The following is a 12,125-nucleotide window of genomic DNA, read 5'->3' as shown; positions in this document are numbered from 1 at the left end:
CATATGGTATTTGTTTTTCTCTTTCTGATTTACTTCACTCTGTATGACAGTCTCTAGGTCCATCCACCTCACTACAAATAACTCAGTTTCGTTCCTTTTTATGGCTGAGTAATATTCCACTGTATATATGTGCCACATCTTCTTTATCCATTCATCTGTTGATGGACACTTAGGTTGCTTCCATCTCCTGGCTATTGTAAATAGAGCTGCAATGAACATTGTGGTACATGACTCTTTTTGAATTATGGTTTCCTCAGGGTATATGCCCAGTAGTGGGAGTGCTGGATCATATGGTAGTTCTATTTTTAGTTGTTAAGGAACCTCCATACTGTTCTCCATAGTGGCTGTATCAATTTACATTCCCACCAACAGTGCAAGAGTGTTCCCTTTTCTCCACACCCTCTCCAGCATTTATTGTTTGTAGATTTTTTGATGATGGCCATACTGACCAGTGTGAGATGATATTTCATTGTAGTTTTGATTTGCATTTCTCTAATGATTAATGATGTTGAACGTTCTTTCATGTGTTTGTTGGCAATCTGTATATCTTCTTTGGAGAAATGTCTATTTAGGTCTTCTGCCCATTTTTGGATTGGGTTGTTTGTTTTTTTGATATTGAGCTGCATGAGTTACTTGTATGTTTTGGAGATTAATCCTTTGTCAGTTGCTTCATTTGCAAATATTTCCTCCCATTCTGAGGGTTGTCTTTTCGTCTTGTTTATGGTTTCCTTTGCTGTGCAAAAGCTTTTACCTTTCATTAGGTCCCATTTGTTTATTTTTGTTTTTATTTCCATTTCTCTAGGAGGTGGGTCAAAAAGGATCTTGCTGTGATTTATGTCATAGAGTGTTCTGCCTATGTTTTCCTCTAAGAGTTTGATGGTGTCTGGCCTTACCTTTAGGTCTTTAATCCATTTTGAGTTTATTTTTGTGTAGGGTGTTAGGGAGTGTTCTAATTTCATTCTTTTACATGTAGCTGTCCAGTTTTCCCAGCACCACTTATTGAAGAGGCTGTCTTTTCTCCACTGTATATTCTTGCCTCCTTTATCAAAGATAAGGTGACCATATGTGTGTGGGTTTATCTCTGGGCTTTCTATCCTGTTCCATTGATCTATATTTCTGTTTTTGTGCCAGTACCATATTGTCTTGATTACTGTAGCTTTGTAGTATAGTCTGAAGTCAGGGAGCGTGATTCCTCCAGCTCCGTTTTTCTTTCTCAAGATTACCTTGGCTATTCGGGGTCTTTTGTGTTTCCATACAAATTGTGAAATTTTTTGTTCTAGTTCTGTGAAAAATGTCAGTGGTAGTTTGATAGAGATTGCATTGAATCTGTAGATTGCTTTGGGTAGTAGAGTCATTTTCACAATGTTGATTCTTCCAATCCAAGAACATGGTATATCTCTCCATCTATTTGTATCATCTTTAATTTCTTTCATCGGTGTCTTATAATTTTCTTCATACAGGTCTTTTGTCTCCTTAGGTAGGTTTATTCCTAGATATTTTATTCTTTTTGTTGCAGTGGTAAATGGGAGTGTTTTCTTAATTTCACTTTCAGACTTTTCATCTTTAGTGAATAGGAATGCAAGAGATTTCTGTGCATTAATTTTGTATCCTACTACTTTACCAAATTCATTGATTAGCTCTAGTAGTTTTCTGGTGGCATCTTTAGGATTCTTTATGTATAGTATCGTGTCATGTGCAAACAGTGACAGCTTTACTTCTTCTTTTCCGATTTGGATTCCTTTTATTTCTTTTTCTTCTCTGATTGCTGTGGCTAAAACTTCCAAAACTATGTTGAATAAGGGTGGTGAGAGTGGGCAACCTTGTCTTGTTTCTGATCTTAGTGGAAATGGTTTCAGTTTTTCACCATTGAGGATGATGTTGGCTGTGGGTTTGTCCTATATGGCCTTTGTGAGGAAAGTTCCGTCTATGCCTACTTTCTGGAGGGATTTTATCATAAATGGGTGTTGAATTTTGTCAAAAGCTTTCTCTGCATCTATTGAGATGATCATATGGTTTTTCTCCTTCAATCTGTTAATATGGTGTATCATGTTGATTGATTTGCGTATATTGAAGAATTCTTGCATTCCTGGGATAAACCCCACTTGATCATAATGTATGATCCTTTTAATGTGCTGTTGGATTCTGTTTGGTAGTATTTTATTGAGGATTTTTGCATCTATGTTCATCAGTGATATTGGCCTGTGGTTTTCTTTCTTTGTGACATCTTTGTCTGGTTTTGGTATCAGGGTGATAGTGGCCTCGTAGAATGAGTTTGGGAGTGTTCCTCCCTCTGCTATATTTTGGAAGAGTTTGAGAAGGATGGGTGTTAACTCTTCTCTAAATGTTTGATAGAATTCGCCTGTGAAACCATCTGGTCCTGGGCTTTTGTTTGTTGGAAGATTTTTGATCACAGTTTCAATTTCAGTACTTGTGATTGGTCTGTTCATAGTTTCTATTTCTTCCTGGTTCAGTCTCGGAAGGTTGTGCATTTCTAAGAATTTGTCTATTTCTTCCAGGTTGTGCATTTTATTGGCATAGAGTTGCTTGTAGTAATCTCTCATGATCCTTTGTATTTCTGTAGTGTCAGTTGTTACTTCTTTTTTATTTCTAATTCTACTGATTTGAGTCTTGTCCCTTTTTTTCTTGATAAGTCTGGCTAATGGTTTATCAATTTTGTTTATCTTCTCAAAGAACCAGCTTTTAGTTTTATTGATCTTTGCTATCGTTTCCTTCATTTCTTTTTCATTTATTTCTGATCTAATCTTTATGATTTCTTTCCTTCTGCTAACTTTGGGTTTTTTTTTTTGTTCTTCTTTCTCTAATTGCTTTAGATGTAAGGTTAGGTTGTTTATTTGAGATGTTTCTTAAGTTTCTTATTTGTTTCTTAAGGTAGGCTTGTATAAAACTTCCCTCTTAGAACTGCTTTTGCTGCATCCCATAGGTTTTGGGTCATTGTGTTTTCATTGTCATTTGTTTCTAGGTATTTTTTGATTTCCTCTTTGATTTCTTCAGTGATCTCTTGGTTATTAAGTAGTGTGTTGTTTAGCCTCCATGTGTTTGTATTTCTTACAGATTTTTTCCTGTAATTGATATCTAGTCTCATAGAGTTGTGGTTGGAAAAGATTCTTGATGCGATTTCAATTTTCTTAAATTTACCAAGGCTTGCTTTGTGACCCAAGATATGATCTATCCTGGAGAATGTTCCATGAGCACTTGAGAAGAATGTGTATTCTGCTGTTTTTGGATGGAATATCCTATAAATATCAATTAAGTCCGTCTTGTTTAATGTATCATTTAAAGCTTGTGTTTCCTTATTTACTTTCATTTTGGATGATCTGTCCATTGGTGAAAGTGGGGTGTTAAAGTCCCCTACTATAATTGTATTACTGTTGATTTCTCCTTTTATGGCTGTTAGTATTTGCCTTATGTATTGAGGTGCTCCTATGTTGGGTGCATAAATATTTACAATTGTTATATCTTCTTCTTGGATTGATCCCTTGATCATGATGTAGTGTCCTTCTTTGTCTCTTGTAATAGTCTTTGTTTTAAAGTCTATTTTGTCTGATATGAGAATTGCTACGCGTGCTTTCTTTTGATTTCCATTTGCATGGAATATCTTTTTTCATCCCCTCACTTTCAGTCTGTATGTGTCCCTAGGTCTGAAGTGGGTCTCTTGTAGACAGCATATATACGAGTCTTGTTTTTATATCCATTCAGCCAGTCTATGTCTTTTGGAGGGAGCATTTAATCCATTTACATTTAAGGTAATTATCGATATGTATGTTCCTATTACCATTTTCTTAATTGTTTTGGGATTATTACTGTAGGTCTTTTCCTTCTCTTGTGTTTCCTGCCTAGAGAACTTCCTTCAGCATTTGTTGTAAAGCTGGTTTGATGGTGCTGAATTCTCTTAGCTTTTGCTTGTCTGTAAAAGCTTTTAATTTCTCCATCAAATCTGAATGAGATCCTTGCTGGGTAGAGTAATCTTGGTTGTAGGTTTTTCTCTTTCATCGCTTTAAATATGTCCTGTCACTCCCTTCTGGCTTGCAGAGTTTCTGCTGAAAGATCAGCTGTTAACCTCATGGGGATTCCCTTATGTGTTACTTGTTGTTTTTCCCTTGCTGCTTTTAATATTTGTTCTTTGTATTTAATTTTTGATAGTTTGATTAATATGTGTCTTGGCGTGTTTCTCCTTGGATTTATCCTGTATGCTCTCTGTGCTTCCTGGACTTAACTATTTCCTTTCCCATATTAGGGAAGTTTTCAACTATAATCTCTTCAAATATTTTCTCAGTCCCTTTCTTTTTCCCTTATTCTTCTGGGACCCCTATAATGCGAATGTTGGTGCGTTTAATGTTGTCCCAGAGGTCTCTGAGACTGTCCTCAGTTCTTTTCATTCTTTTTTCTTTATTCTGCTCTGCAGTAGTTATTTCCACTATTTTATCTTCCAGGTCACTTATCCGTTCTTCTGCCTCAGTTATTCTGCTATTGATCCCTTCTAGAGAATTTTTAATTTCATTTATTGTGTTGTTCATCTCTGTTTACAGTTTGCTCTTTAGTTCTTCTAGGTCTTTGTTAAACGTTTCTTGTATTTTCTCCATTCTATTTCCAAGATTTTGGATCATCTTTACTATCATTATTCTGAATTCTTTTTCAGGTAAACTGCCTATTTCCTCTCCATTTGTTAGGTCTGGTGGGTTTTTGCTTTCCTCCTTCATCCGCTGTGTGTTTCTCTGTCTTCTCATTTTGCTTATCTTACTGTGTTTGGGGTCTCCTTTTTGCAGGCTGCAGGTTCGGAGTTTCCATTGTTTTTGGTGTCTGTCCCCAGTGGCTAAGGTTGGTTCAGTGGGTTGTGTAGGCTTCCTGGTGGAGGGGACTAGTGCCTGTGTTCTGGTGGATGAGGCTGGATCTTGTCTTTCTGGTGTGCAGGTCCACATCTGTTGGTGTGTTTTGGGGTGTCTGTGGCCTTATTATGATTTTAGGCAGCCTTTCTGCTAATGGGTGGGGTTGTGTTCCTGTCTTGCTAGTTGTTTGGCATAGGGTGTCCTGCACTGTAGCTTGCTGGTCGTTGAGTGGAGCTGGGTCTTGGCGTTGAGATGGAGATCTCTGGGAGATTTTCGCCGTTTTATATTACGTGGAACTGGGAGGTCTCTTGTGGACCAGTGTCCTGAACTTGGCTCTCCCACCTCAGTAGCACAGCCCTGACGCCTGGCTGGAGCACCAAGAGCCTGTCCTCCACACGGCTCAGAATAAAAGAGAGAAAAAAAAAAAAGAAAGAAAGAAGAAGATAAAATAAAATAAAGTAAAATAAAATAAAGTTATTAAAATAAAAATTTAAAAATAATTATTAAGAAAAAAATTTTTAAGTAAAAACAAAAAAACGGACAGACAGAACCCTAGGACAAATGGTAAAAGCAAAGCTATACAGACAAAATCACACACAGAAGCATACTCATACACACTCACAAAAAGCAAAAAAGGGGAAATATATATATATATATCATTGCTCCCAAAGTCCACCTCCTCAATTTGGGATGATTCCTTTTCTATTCAGGTACTCCACAGATGCAGGGTACATCAAGTTGATTGTGGAGATTTAATCCGCTGCTCCTGAGGCTGTTGGGAGAGATTTCCCTTTCTCTTCTTTGTTTGCACAGCTCCCGGGGTTCAGCTTTGGATTTGGACCCACCTCTGTGTGTAGGTCGTCTGAGACCGTCTGTTCCCGCTCAGACAGGAAGGGGTTAAAGGTGCAGCTGCTTCGGGGACTCTGGCTCACTCAGGCTGGGGGGAGGGAGGGGTGCAGATGCGGGGCCAGCCTACGGCGGGAGAGGCCGACGTGACGTTGCACCAGCCTGAGGCGCACTGTGCGTTCTCCCGGGGAAGTTGTCCCTGGATCAAGGGACCCTGGCAGTGGCGGGCTGCACAGGCTTTCAGGAGGGACGGTGTGGATAGTGACCTGTGCTTGCACACAGGCTTCTTGGTGTCTGCAGTAGCAGCCTTAGCGTCCCATGCCCGTCTCTGGGGTCCGCGCTGATAGCCGCGGCTCGCGCCCGTCTCTGGAGCTCTTTTAAGCGGCGCTCTTAATCCCCTCTCCTCGTGCACCAGGAAACAAAGAGGCAATAAAAAGTCTCTTGTCTCTTCTGCAGCTCCAGACTTTTTCCCGGACTCCCTCCCGGCTAGCTGTGGCGCAGTAGCCCCCTTCAGGCTGTGTTCACGCAGCCAACCCCAGTCCTCTCCCTGGGATCTAAGCTCCGAAGCCCGAGCCTCAGCTCCCAGCCCCCATCCATCCCCACAGGCGAGCAGACAAGCCTCTGGTCTGGTGAGTGCTGGTCGGCACCGATCCTCTGTGCGGGAATCTCTCAGCTTTGCCCTCCACACCCCTGTTGCTGCGCTCTCCTCTGTGGCTCCGAAGCTCCCCCACTCCGCCACCAGAAGTCTCCACCCGCGAAGGGGCTTCCTGGTGTGTGGAAACCTTTCCTCCTTCACAGCTCCCTCCCACTCATGCAGGTCCCGTCCCTATTCTTTGTCTCTGTTTTTTCTTTTTTCTTTTACCCTACCCAGGTACGTGGGGAGTTTCTTGCCTTTTGGGAGGTCTGAGGTCTTCTGCCAGCGTTCAGTAGGGGTTCTGTAGGAGTTGTTCCACATGTAGATGTATTTCTGATGTATTTGTGGAGAGGAAGGTGATCTCCGCGTCTTACTCTTCCGCCATCTTGAAGTTCCACCTGTAGGTAGAATTTAAAAGTATTCTTCAGAGTACTCTCAATAAAGCTAAGAAAGAAATTTTAATAAATAAAAAGAATTTTAAAATATTTATGGATAGCCTCCCCCAAAATGAGAATGAATAAATACATTGCAATGCAGTCATATAATGAAATATTATGGAGCAGTGAAAAACGAACACACTGGAGCTGCAGTTATCAATATAGATGAATTTCATAAACGTAATATTAAGTATTTAAAAGGTCACAGAATACACATATGAAATAATTTTTATAAAAATTAAAAACAAGAACAATATTATATTGCTTATATATAATATATACAAATGCAGAAAAATGATAAACATGAAATTCAGAATAGTGTTTCTATCAAAGTAGGGGTATTTGAGAGGTTTTAATATACAGGTAATTTTTTTCTTAAGCTAAGAGTAGATATATGGCTACTTATATCATCATTATATTTACAAGTCTCAAATATTTCATAATATGTAAGATTTATAAAAACACTGCTCTAAGTTGAGGAGGTTCTGGTCTCTTACCCTTTTATTGCACTAGTACTATTTATTGAGAGTTATTAATGATTGAAGCATGGCTCAATAACTACTTTCTGGTTATGTTAAAAACAGTGAGTATGGGGACTTCCCTGGCCGCCCAGTGGTTAGGACTTCGCCTTCCAATGCAGAGCTAAGATCCCAAATGCCTCGTGGCCAAAAAACCAAAACGAAAAACAGAAGCAGTATTGTAACAAATTCAATAAAGACTTTAAAAGTGATCCACATTAAAAAAAAAATCTTTAAAAAAATAATGAGTATCAAAATAATTTACATATCTATTTCTTCTTTTCTCCTGAATCCACGAAGTAATAGAGGCAAAGAACTTTAACAGTGTGTGGCCCTAATCCTATTGTGGTTCAGTTTGACATTAATATTTTTTCAGTGGAGAGAAGCAAATTGACTAGTAGATAATATTTGAAAGACCTGGAACTACTTCATCTCTATGGCCATATCAGAAAAAACCTTAAGATTCTTACTAAGTTTTTCATTCCAATCACCTCAGCAATCATGGCTGTAGAAAAAAACATCTGATAGCTTATTGATCAGAGCCTGAACTAGCTAGGTCCTGGGAACCTAATTATATTTCTATTATATATTAACAACAAACAATTAGAAAATGAAAATTTTAAAATACAATTTTAATGGCATAAAAAGCACTAAATATCTCAAAATAAATCTAACCAAAAATGAACAAAACCTGTACACTGAAACTATAAAACATTGTTAAAAGAAATTAAAGAAGACCTAAATAAATGAAAAAGTATACCTTATTCATGAAGTAGAAGACTTAATATTGTTAAGAAAGTAGTGCTCCCTCGATTGACCTCTAGATTCAGTGTAATTCTAGCAAAAATTTGTGCAGGGTTCTGTATATGTGTCTGGGTGTATATAAAATAATTTGATTCTAAAATTTATGTAGAAATGCAAAAGACCTAGAAAAGCCAAGGAAATCTTGAAGAACAACAAAGCTGGGGGATTTATATTACTAAATATCAACATTTATAATTAGGTTACAGAAATTAGGACAGTAGGACATTGACATAAGGATAGACAAATAAGCCAATGAAATAGAGTCCAGTTGAAAGTCCTGTATTGAAAACAGGAGGTGTTTTCAATAATGATGCCAAAATGGAAAATATGTATTTTTGAGTCCTACCTCACCCCACACATGCAAATAAATTCTACATGTATTGTAGATATAAATGTGAGTGATAAAACAGTAAGTAATTTTAGAAGATGACAGGAGAATATTCTCATGATTTGCTAATATTTTGTTGAAGATTTACATCTATATTCATAAGGAATAGTAGTCTGAAATTTTCTTTTCATGTGGTGTCCTTATCTGGCTTTGGTATCATATCTATGCTGGCCTCATAGAATGAGTTAGAAACTGTTATGTCCTCTTCAATTTGGGGGGAGGAGTGTTGAAAGGATAGGTTTTAATTCTTTAAATGTTTGATTAAATTCACTGGTGAAGCCATCTGGTCCAGGACTTTTCTTTGTTGTGAGGGTTTTGATTACTAATTTAATCTCTTTACTTGTTATGGGTCTGTTAAGATTTTCTATTTCTTTTTGAGTCAGTTTAGATATTTTTTGTGTATTTTTTGTCCATTTATTCTAGGTTATCCTTTTTATCTCTGTGAGATTGGTGGTAATGTTCCCACTTTCATTTCTTATATTAGTTTTTTTGTATCTTCACTCTTTTTCTCTTTGCCAGTCTAGCAATTTGTCAATTATGTTGATCTTTCCAAATAACCAACTTTTGGTTTCATTGATTTTCTCTGATGTTTTTATAGTCTCTATTTTGTTTATCTCCACTCTAATCTTTATTATTTCCTTCCTTCTGTTAGTTTTAGGTTTATTTTACTCTTCTTTTTCTAGTCCTTGAGGTGTAAACTTAGATTATTGATTTGAGATTTTTCATCTCTTTTAATGTAGTCACTTAACAGCTATAAATTTCCCTCTGAGCATTGCTTTCACTGTATCCCATAAGTTTTGGTATATTGTGTTTTCATTTTCATTCATCTCTAAGTATGTTCTAATTTCCCTTGTGATTTCTTCTTTAACCCATTGGTTGTTTAAAGGTGTGTTTTTTAATCCCACAGATTTCTCCTGTATCTTCAAAGAAGACACTTTGTATGATATTTATATTTTTAAATCTATTAGGATTTGTTTTGTGGCCTAACATATAGTCTCTCCTGGAGGATGTCCCATGTGCACTTGAGCAGAATGTGTATTCTACTGTTGTTGGGTGGAATACTCAGTGTAGATCTGTTAGAGCTGGTTAATTTTTGTTTATGGCATGAAGTATGGGTCCAACTTCATTTTTTTTACATATGGATACCCATTTGTTACAGCACCATTTGCTGAAGAGATAATTTTTTCCCCATTGAATGATCTTGGCACCCTTGGCAAAAGTCAATTGGTCATATATTTATGGGTATATTTCTGCTCCAGGCTCATCTTGAATATTTCTTGCCCCAGTCCTAGAATCAGCCATTTTTTCAATGAGTCCTGATTTTTTTTAATTGGAGAATGATATTAGAAACCAAGGTCTGGGGACTTCCCTGGTGGCACAGTGGTTAAGAATCTGCCTGCCAATGAAGGGGACACGGGTTCGAGCCCTGGTCCGGGAAGATCCCACATGCCGCGGAGCAGCTAAGCCTGCACGCCACAACTACTGAGCCTGCACTTTAGAGCCCATGCTACACAACAAGAGAAGCCATCGCAATGAGAAGCCTGTGCACCGCAACGAAGAGCAGCCCCTGCTCGCCGCAACTAGGGAAAGCCTGCACGCAGCAACGAAGACCCAATGCAGCCAAAAATAAATAAATAAATAAATTTAAAATTTCAATCCTATTAAAAAAAAAAAAAGAAAGAAGCCAAGGTGTGAGCACTAGGTTTACAAGGTCTCGTAATTTTTAAAAATAATATAACTATATTTTTAATTTCCTCTAATTGCTCTGAGGATATTAATTACAGCTCTTTTAGAACTCCTTATATTTGTTCTATTAGTGGTACTTCCTTGGATAGTATTAATCATTGCATTTGTTTAGTCATGGAGTTGGTTTTCGTTAAATATTTGGTGATCCTTATGTGTCTGTTTACATTTGCATTTGGGAATCCCTGTTTGCTTTTCTCTGGATGACGTTTCTGTTTTCTGTAGCCTGCTGCCAGTGATTGTGGAGGAGGGGTAAGATATGCAGATTGTGGAGGAGGGGTAAGATATGCAGACAGTGAAGTCTGTCAGCAATTCATTTTCTCTGTGTGTGGAGGCATTATTCTGCCTCTCTTGCCCGAATCCCCTTGTCCCATTTCAAGGGTGAATGCCTCTGGTGCCCGATGATTAGCTCAAATGGGGATGAAGATAGACAAAAAGGTCAGTCATTCCCCTGCTATCCGTATCTACACCCTTTAAACTTAAGGTGGCCCAGAGCTGCTCCCAAATTTCACAGTCATCTTCTGGATCTTTTTAGTCTTATAGTTTCTTTAAGCAATCTAATCCCATCTACCTTATATTTTTCAGAGACCCTCAAAGTTTCTGAAGGCCCTCTTCATAATTGATTGTTAGCATTCTTTTTTTTTTTTTTTTTGGCTGTGCCACCTTAGTTGTGGCATGCAAGGATCTTCGTTGTGACATGAGGACTCTTAGTTGTGGCATGCATGTGGGATCTAGTTCCCCAACCAGGAATCAAACCCAGGCCCCTTGCATTGGGAGCGTGGAGTCTTACCCACTGGAGTCTTTGCCCACCAGAAAAGTCCTTTTTTTAAAATTAATTTTTACTGGAGTATAGTTGCCTTACAATGTTGTGTTAGTTTCTACTGGTTGTTAGCATTCTTATGTTCATATTAAAACACACACACACACACACAAACACACACACACCCTTTTCTATCATTTCTAGAGATTTTGGTAGGGAGGGCGTGTAGGTCCTGACCTCAGTCCACTATCTTGGTCTAAAATCTCCAACATGAAAGAAGTTGGAAATATGAGAGTGGGAAGAAATATATTTATTGGGTTGGCCAAAAGGTTCATTTGGGTTCTTCTGTAACACCTTATGGAAAACCCCGAACAAACTTTTTGGCCAACCCAATACACGTACATGTCTGGTAGTCTCTCTTCACTGCCTACTCAGCAGACATTTTCCCACCTTTTGTCTGCCAATGGAACTTCAGTTTTGTAGCAGATGGAAATCACTTGATATCAGAGAATTTGGTCTAAACCCTGACCAAATTTGGTCTAAACCCTGACCAAGGAATAAATTATGATTGATCAAAACTATTCTCAATAACCCTTTTATCTTTACCAGCTATTGGCCTAGGGTGGGCATGTAACCTAATTAGGGCCAATGAAATGTAAAGGAAAGTCTTAGAGTGAGGAGTCTGGGATCTTCTCTTCTTGAATAATATAACAGAACCTCAAGAGGAGAAAGCCCCTTCGTTCTCAATCCTTTTCTCCTGTAAAGAAGTGATGCCTGGGCTTCCCTGGTGGTGCAGTGGTTGAGAGTCCGCCTGCCGATGCGTGCCCCGGTCCGGGAAGATCCCACATGCCGCAGAGCGGCTGGGACCGTGAGCCATGGCCGCTGAGCCTGCGCATCCGGAACCTGTGCTCCGCAATGGGAGTAGCCACAACAGTGAGAGGCCCGAGTACCAAAAAAAAAAAAAAAAAAAAAGAAGTGATGCCTGGAGCTGCAATAGCTATCTTGTGATCCTGAGATACAAGCACAAAAAATGAATAAAGAACAATAGAAACATGCTAGGTACATAATAAAAACACTGAGCTGTTGAATGGCTTCTGATTAAGAAAACAGTAAATGTCCTTATGGTTAAAGTCACTGCTGTCTAATTTTCT

General features: G+C 38.4%; 1 protein-coding gene across 8 annotated transcripts in view; it reads left to right on the top strand.

Moving 5' to 3' along the window:
* EFCAB5 (EF-hand calcium binding domain 5) overlaps positions 1–12,125 on the top strand; it is a 114,145-nt gene that overhangs the window by 23,247 nt on the left and 78,773 nt on the right. The window lies entirely within an intron of this gene.

The sequence above is a fragment of the Pseudorca crassidens genome, chromosome 19 (assembly GCF_039906515.1).
Source record: "Pseudorca crassidens isolate mPseCra1 chromosome 19, mPseCra1.hap1, whole genome shotgun sequence".
In the NCBI taxonomy this organism is placed as follows: domain Eukaryota; kingdom Metazoa; phylum Chordata; class Mammalia; order Artiodactyla; family Delphinidae; genus Pseudorca; species Pseudorca crassidens.
The sequence above is the reverse complement of the archived record's forward strand: the minus strand, read 5'-3'. Positions and strand labels throughout refer to the sequence as shown.